Source organism: Azolla caroliniana, unplaced genomic scaffold, assembly GCF_043228905.1.
Source record: "Azolla caroliniana isolate FFs.n. ecotype wild unplaced genomic scaffold, voAzoCaro1.0.p SCAF_5, whole genome shotgun sequence".
Taxonomy (NCBI): domain Eukaryota; kingdom Viridiplantae; phylum Streptophyta; class Polypodiopsida; order Salviniales; family Salviniaceae; genus Azolla; species Azolla caroliniana.
The window spans coordinates 2,036,166-2,044,928 of record NW_028230440.1 but is presented as its reverse complement, the minus strand read 5'-3'; positions in this window follow the sequence as shown (position 1 = coordinate 2,044,928).

Here is an 8,763-nt window from a genome sequence, read left to right as displayed (position 1 = left end):
CTACCTCGAGGTCCATGCTTGCCGCTATACTCAACATCGTCCAGATGGAGGTCATCTTTACTACTGGGGCAAATATCTCATCGAAGTCCACGCCCTTCTTCTGCTGGAACCCCTTCACCACAATCCTTGCTTTGTATCTTGGGGGGTTGCCGACATCTCCCGGTTTCAACTTGTACACCCACTTGTTTCGGAGTGCCTGCTTTCCTTCCGGTAACTCCACCAATTCGTACATACGGTTCTCATAAAGGGAATCCATCTCATCCTGCATGGCACTTAACCATTTGCGGTTGTGGGTGTCATCCTTCGCTTCTTCGAAGCTTTCCGGCTCTCCCTCATCGGTCAGCAGCACATGCTCTGCATCCGGAAATCTCCGGGGGCCCTTCTCTCTCTGAGAGGATATCTCCGTCTTTGGCTTTCGGCAACCGGCTCCAATATTTGCTCTTCATCCGAATCCGATTCGGGGTCTTGGCCGGTTCCGGTTTCAGCTTCCTCTACTGCTTCTTCTGCCGGTTCGGTATCCTCACTGTAACCGGCTGGTTCCTCGAGTGCTAACCGGTCTCTTGCCGGTTGGGTCTGCTCATCGTAGAATCGATCCTTACCGGTCGACTCGGAGTTCATTATCTTCTTCTCCGACTCCCAGTCGGCGAGCGTCTTGTCCTCCATGAAGATAATATCTCGACTCCGGAATACCTTCTTGTCGACTAGGTCCCACACTCGGTAGCCAAACTCATCGTCGCTGTAACCGAGGAATATGCATGGTCGGGTCTTCGGATCTAGTTTTCCTCTCCGGTCCTTAGCTACATGCACATACGCAAGACACTCGAATACCTTCAGATGCCGGTAGGATACTTCCTTACCGGTCCAGACTCTCTGTGGCGTGTCTCCGTCCAAGGGTACTGAGGGTGATCTGTTTATCACATATGTCGTCGTCGACAGTGCCTCAGCCCAAAACTTCTTGGGTAGTTTTGCATGCGCCAGCATACTCCGGACCCTCTCCATTATGGTCCGGTTCATCCTCTCGCCAGCCCGTTTAGTTCCGGCGTCTTCGGCACAGTAAATTCGAGTCGGATTCCCTTCGAGCAACAATACTCCTCGAACTGCCCTCGGTATTCACCTCCGTTATCTGCTCGAACCGCCTTCAGCTTCCGACCGGTTTCTCTTTCCACTCTCGCGTGGAGCTCTTTGAAGACGGATAACACCTGATCCTTCGTCTTCAATGGTGTGGCCCACAGCTTCCGGCTGTGGTCATCTATTAACGTCACGAAGTACTGCGATCCGGCATGTGACTTCGTGTCCACTTGACATACATCAGTATGCACCAACTCCAATGGTGCATTGCATCTCATCGGTGACCTCAATCGGAAGGAGGTCCGGTTTTGTTTACCGGCGAGACAATCAGTGCACTTCTCCAAGTGCACGTTCTTCACTAGAATGAGGTTGTCGTCTGCAAGCCTCTTCATCCCCTTCTCGCTCATGTGACACAACCTTTTGTGCCACAGCTCACCGGCAGTGTCAGATGCCACATTCACTTCCTCCGGGCATAACCGGGCATTCATCAGGTACAACGTGTTGACCTTCCGGGCCCGAACCACAATCAGGCTCCCTTTGCTGAACTTCATTACACCGTTCCGGATGCTACCCGTGTAGCCTTCATCATCTAGCCGACTGGTTGATATCAGGTTCAAACGAACCTCCGGAACGTGTCGGACATCCTTCAGCAGCAGCTTGCATTCGGTTGGTGTTGTCAACCACATGTCTCCTATGCTGACAATTCGGCATGTACCTTCATTCCCCATCCAGACACAGCCGTGATCACCGGCTGAGTAGGATGAGAAGCATTTCCGGTCCGGGGTAAGGTGGAACGACGCTCCGGAGTTGACCACCCAGGTCATCTCGTCGCCGACAAGGTTTAGCTCACTCTCCTCAGTGATGAGCATCAACTCTTCTTCACTTGCCGCGATTGCCATCGTTCCCTTCCGGTCCGGCCCCCTCCGGTCTTTACCGTTCCGGTCCAGTGTCCGCTTCGAATCGGTGCCGTCGGTTTCCTTGTCTTTTCGGAAGTGCCAACAGTTCTTCTAGAAGTGTCCCGGCTTGCCGCAATAGAAGCAAGTAGGCCTCCCCCTTGACTTTGACTGTGTCCTTGACTTTTCCCTGTTTTGGGGGCTACGGTTCCTTTGTCTTCCGCGTTCCGATTCGGTAAGGAGCGCTTTGGAGTCGGAGCTCGTATCCATATCTTTCCGACACGCCTCCTCATCTAGCAAGCTCGACTTCACTCTTGCTAGGGATAACCGTTTCCCTTCTGGCCCGGCGTTGCCCAAAGTGACAACCAACGTCTCCCAGCTATCTGGGAGGGAACTGAGCAGTAGCAGCACTAGTACCTCATCGGCGAGAGGTACATTCAATGATGTTGCTTGGTGGATCAGCCCCTGGAAGGCATTCATGTGCTCCGCCATGTTGGAGCCATCTTGGTACCAGAGTCTTACTAGCTTCCGAAATACCGAAACCTGATTAACAACATTTTTGTTTTGAAACATAATGCCAATCTTCTCCCAGAGCTCATGAGCCTTGCTCTCTTCATTGAAGTTGTTGTATAGACTCATGTCGATGAAGCACCGTATGTACGCCGTTGTCTTCATGTGCATCACCTCCCATATCGTGGCGTCGATTTTGTCTGGTCTCTTGTCCCCGAATTGAACCGGCAACCAAAGATCTTTAACCACGAGCATGTCCCTCATCTTCGACTTCCACACCGAATAGTTGGAGCCGGTGAGCTTGAACATGCCTACCAACGATTCGTCCATTTTCTGCGTCGTTTCGCTCTGATACCACTTTGTCACAAACTACACGATCCCAATGAACAACGCTCGGCCACAACCAAGCTTAGAATCAAACACAGAAAATGGGAATGAATGCACGACACAATGGAGAGAAGAGTACACAAGATGTTTACGTGGAAAACCCAAACACAGGAAAAACCACGGCAGTCCACTGACTGCTAACTATCACTATGTAACAATATACAATAGATGAACACAGAGGCAACGACCTCTTGTTCACTGTCTTCGCCACAGGCGGCGGTTACAACAGAGATACAAACTCTTCGTCTCTTTCGCTCTCTCTCTCTCTCTCTTTGTACACTGTTGTGCTCTAATCTTGCGCCAACAAGAAAATGACAACAACAATACTAAGTTTGCCCTAAGTCATATTTATACTAATATGACTTTTCGGCTATTTACAAATATAGGCCCGATGGACTCTCGGAAACATATTTACAAATATGTCCCTTCATCCGATGAGCACTCCTCACCAGGCCTGCATCATCTAGCGCTTGCCGGGCACACGTCATCCGGTTCTCACCGGGTCTTCCGTTGCCGGGTACTCCACATCCGGTTCTCACCGGGTCTTCACCATCCGGCTCTTGCCGGGTACTCATCATCCGGTTCTCATCGGGTCGTTCGTAGCCGGGTACTCCACATCCAGTTTCGGCCTCGGCCGAGTTTGCTCATCATCTCTGTTCTTGTCACTTCCCATCCAGAGGGACCTGTTTCCTAACATTATGAATCTCATGTTAACTAGTCCTTTGTTTCTATGTTAATGCAATGGGCTTTGGACCTAGTATATCTCGCCTCATATTTTTATTAGGACAAGATGTGGTGTCTCAAGTAATGCTAAATGGGGGAGTTACATCAAATATTGCCCCCACAAGATCCGTTCGTCAAGGACGCCCACTTAGCCCATTGTTGTTTGCTATTGTTACCCATCCCTTTTTAGTGATGCTATCAAGGGTTGCAACAAATGGTGACATTGTGGGTGTACACCTTCCGTCTAGAAGGCAAATAGTAGCACAAGCTTTGGCTGGTGATTCTTACATGTTTCTACAAGCCTCACGAGAGAATCTTGAGAAGGGGATGCTTGCATGGAACCAATTTCCATTGGCTTCCAGATTACATATTAATTGGAGGAATTCTAGTCGCATATCATGTACTCAAAGGTATTTGGAATGTTTCATATGACAAGGATATGTGGTGAATAAAGGCTCTATTTTTCGACACTTGGGTGATCCATTAGGAATGAATGTTACAAATGGACAATTGATTGAGTGGATGTCTGCCATAAATCCTTTGTTTGATAGATTTGATTGAACACTTCCTCAAATTTCCCATTCTCAGCATATCCTGCAATCAGTGCATGCCAAGAGACGTGTTCTTGGACTAAAAGCTTGTTAAATACTACTTTTGCCTCAACAAGTGACCCACATTTAGCATACATATCTACTAATGTATTGCCAATGAAATAATCTCTTTCAATAGCTTTTTGTACAATTTCCTTGTGAATTTCATTGCCTTCTGTAAAGAATCAAGAGATGGATTCTTGTGAAGCGGAATAGGTGTGAACTATGTGTGTGTGTGTGTGTGTGTGTGTGTGTGTGTGTGTGTGTGTGTGTGTGTGTGTGTGTGTGTGTGTGTGTATGAGATAGAGAGAGAGAGAGAGAGAGAGAGAGAGACACACACACACACACACACAGAGTATATGCAAGGTTGATTGTATTAACAAAGGAGAAAGACTCAACATTATACAAGGTGGGAGGAGGGTGCTTTATGTAGTCACCCTCTCTCTTCATTAACTACAAGCCTCATGGAGCATGGGGAATGTGAAAGCTCATAAGTTATCTGTCATAGAATATGATTCTATGACTCATACTAAATGCTAGAATACAAAGTGGTGACATAATGGTGACTCTCGACCGTTAGAGTGTCTCTTCACTCTCAAGGTGAGTTCACACACTAGACCAAGTTGAGCTTGATTCTCAACACGCCCCCTCAAGCTCAAGTCGGGTCGATTTCAAACGGTATCCGAAATCCCCTTCAACTCGCATTCCGGAGTCCGCGTCAACTCGCGTCGGCTCGCTTTATGCGGAGTTGCGGAATCCGTGCTCCAGCTTGCGAAGTATAACGCCGATGGCTCAACTTGCGAAAGCTCAACTAGAAGGTGAAGTATAACGTTGATGGCTCCGTAAACCGCTACAAAGCTCGACTCGTAGCGAATGGATACGCTCAGACGCATGGCGTCGACTACGAAGAGACCTTTGCCCTGGTGGCAAAGATGACAACGGTGCAGACCGTAATTGCGATTGCCGCAGCGAAAGGGTGGCACCTCCATCAAATGGACATCAAGAACGCATTTCTACAAGGCGAATTAGAAGAGGAGGTGTACATGATCCAACCACCCGGCTTCAACTCAAGCACCCATCCGAAAGTTATTTGCCAACTCAAGAAGCGACTTTACGGCCTCAAGCAAGCATCGCGTGCTTGGCATTCGAAGATAACGCAATATCTTCATCAAATCAGCTTCCGCATGTCAAAATTGGACAACTCCCTCTACATATGAAGCGATTCTGCAAGTCCGATCGTCATCATCTTATATGTGGATGACCTAGTCATTGGAGGCGAGCATCTCGTCGAAATCAATAAGGTCAAATCCCTCCTTTCCGATAAGTTCGAGATGACGGACATGAAGGAGCTCCACTACTTCCTCGGCATCGAGGTAATTCGGACTCCGGCCGGAATCATGATCTCTCAACGACACTACATCCTCAACTTGTTATACAAGTTCGGGATGGCTGAGTGCAAACCCGCGGCAACCCCGCTCGATCGCAATCTCAAACTCGATGCGAACTCCGGCACCAAAGTGTGTGAGCCGACTCAGTATCGGCAACTCATCGGGAGTCTCATCTACCTCACCATCACACGACCCGATCTCAGTTATCCAGTCGGTCTCCTTAGCCAATTCATGCAAACACCGTGTGATACTCACTTGGATTGCGCTAAGCGAGTTCTACGCTACGTGAGCGGCACAATGGATTGCGACATCCTCTACAAGACCGGGATGCCAATACGACTCGAGGGGTACACAAACGCCGATTGGGCCAGCTGATAGAAGATCAACCTCCGGATTTGTTTTCTCCCTCGGCAGCGGAGCAATATCCTGGAGTAGCAAGAAGCGGCCTACCGTCGCTCTTTCGAGTACGGAGGCGGAATACAGGGGCGCAGTCGTAGGTGCGTGTGAAGTCGTATGGCTCAAGAGGATTTTGAAGGATCTCGGCGTACCCATCAAGGATCCGACTTCCCTTTACTGCGACAACATGAGCAGTATCTATCTGGCTCGGAACCCGGTGTTCCACGAGCAAACAAAGCACATCGAAGTGCACTATCACTTCATCCGAGAGCGCGTTCTAGCTGGCGATGTCGACTTACAACACATTAGCACCAATCTTCAAACAGTCGACATCTTCACTAAAGCCTTAGGAAGCGACAAGCTATGGCAATTCATGACCGATCTCAGATTGATGATCCCTAACCTGCCAAGCTTGAGGGGGAGTTCTGAAGACACTACGCAATAACGCGTAGATTCCGCAACCGCGCACTACGCAACGAAGCAGCGAAGAGCCAATCTACCGCGCAAAGCCGCGAAGAAAGACGCAAGCCGAAGCATAGACTTCGCAACTACGCACGCAAGCCGAAGCACAGACTTTGTAACTACGCACAATGCAAGCAGGAGCACGGATTCCGCAACTCCGCATAAAGCGAGCCGACGCGAGTCGACGCGGACTCCGAAACGCGAGTTGAAGCGGATTTCGGATACCGTCTGAAATCAACCCAACTTGAGCTTGAGGGGGCATGTTGAGAATCAAGCTCAACTTGGTCTAGTGTGTGAACTCACCTTGAGAGTGAAGAGACACTCCAACGGTCAAGAGTCACCATTATGTCACCACTTTGTATTCTAGCATTTAGTATGAGTCATAGAATCATATTCTATGACACATGTATGCCAAATGTGGTTTTCTCTCAACACAGGAATTTTTTTATGATCTTCCTGTGAAAGGTGCAATTTCATGGAATATATTGATTGCAGGATATGTGGAACATGGATATCTCTCCCTCTTTGAGCAAACACAAAGACTAGGCATCCCCCCAAATACTGTCACACTTGTTTGCTGCCGGAAAGCAAGTGGTAGCATTATAGCTACATTAGAAGGTGTTGAGAATCAAGCTCCACTTGGTCTAGCGTATAACTAATGGTGTTTTCTAGAGATAATGAAAAGTTAAGGGCATTCAAAGAAAATAAGTAAACATGGGTATTTCAAAGTTCTCCTAAAAACAACTTTAATTAGAATTTACCATTAACACAAGATACATCACAATAAATAAATAAATTCTTCTTCTTTTTTCCAAAAAAGAATATACTCCATTAGTTAAAATATACAGACACTCAGTCCCTTTCTCGGGTAGGCCGTGCCAAGATTATCCTATCCTACATAAGAGATCTTGCTTATTTATCTTACACTTTCACATATGTCTCTAGCCATCCTTTCATACACTTCACCGACATTCACCATCCCACATGCCATGTCTTTCACGCCCCTCGTCCAACTAATGGGAGGGGGGAACAACCATCTGGGTACTTCATACTTCCATAGTATATCCATTCCATTTGTTGCGTCCATCGGTATAGTACACCATCACTTTCAAAAATTCAGCCCCATTAGTTCTACAGCATCATCAATACCATCAATCTACTCATATTGAGCTCTTAGTGTAGTTATTAATGTGTGCCGGATTAGCCTAATCGATTCAGCTGGAGGGCGTTTGTGTGCTGAAAATACCCTGGTACACCTTGTTGTCCATATACACCATATAGTAGTGGGGGCAAGCAACATCCAAAGATCTCCAAGATTTTGATTCTGTGCACAAGCTGTAGGTACCCTATTGTTAGTGATAAGCCAAACAATGCCATTCTCCCCTCTGTACTGAGCATCGCATGTGCTATCATATTTCGCCACATCATCCTCAAGACAAATCCAGCAAGCATGTCCCCAGTTGAGGGTGAACGAACTAGAGGCATGGCAAAGCAAACGTAGTGCCCTTCCCCATACAACCACTGCCTCGCGACATTCCCATAGACAATGGGAAATGCTTTCTATCTATCCACATGCAATACATCTAGGGTCTACATTGGGGCCTTTACCCCACGTCCCTACCGGCAAGGCTCTATGTGCAATAAGCCATAAGCACATCATTATCTTGCCGTCATATCTGTCATGCCATATCATTTTCCAGAATTTATCTAGTCTCATTTCACTAATGCCCTCCTGTATCGAAAATAAAATCTTCTTATTGAAAATGAGAGCATAAAGGATTGCGTCAAGACCTATGGTCCACAAACATCCTTTGCCTTATAATTTTTAGCAGACTTGTATCTATAGTTTGGAGGTGAATAACTTTTTCATCTAGTTTATAAATAACACTCTTGTCTTAGTAAAGAAATAATGTGATTTTTTTTATAGGAAAATAGTTTCATCTTCCTTATCCACATGGTCAACCACATACCTTTTCTCTTTACTGAACATATGCCCATCCAAACTCAAAGCCCATATCTCTAAGATGTTAATGTTAAACCAAACCTTTTGAAGCAAATATCAATAATTGCATACCATTTTACAATATTTTGATCATTGGATCATGGTTCTAAAGGCACATAAAGGTACAAGGGCAAATGAAAGGATCAATAATGCCATAGTCATTGGTGTTAACAACCTTATTAAACTTAATATTTCTAATCCAGAAGAAACATAGACGTATTGTAATTTGCATAGAACTACCCTTTACTATGTGGCAATGGTTAATGATCAACGGGCTTGTAATATGAAAAGAACCCTTTAGGGTTTCCAACTTGTATAAAAAAGGGCAAAAGCTCTCATGGAAG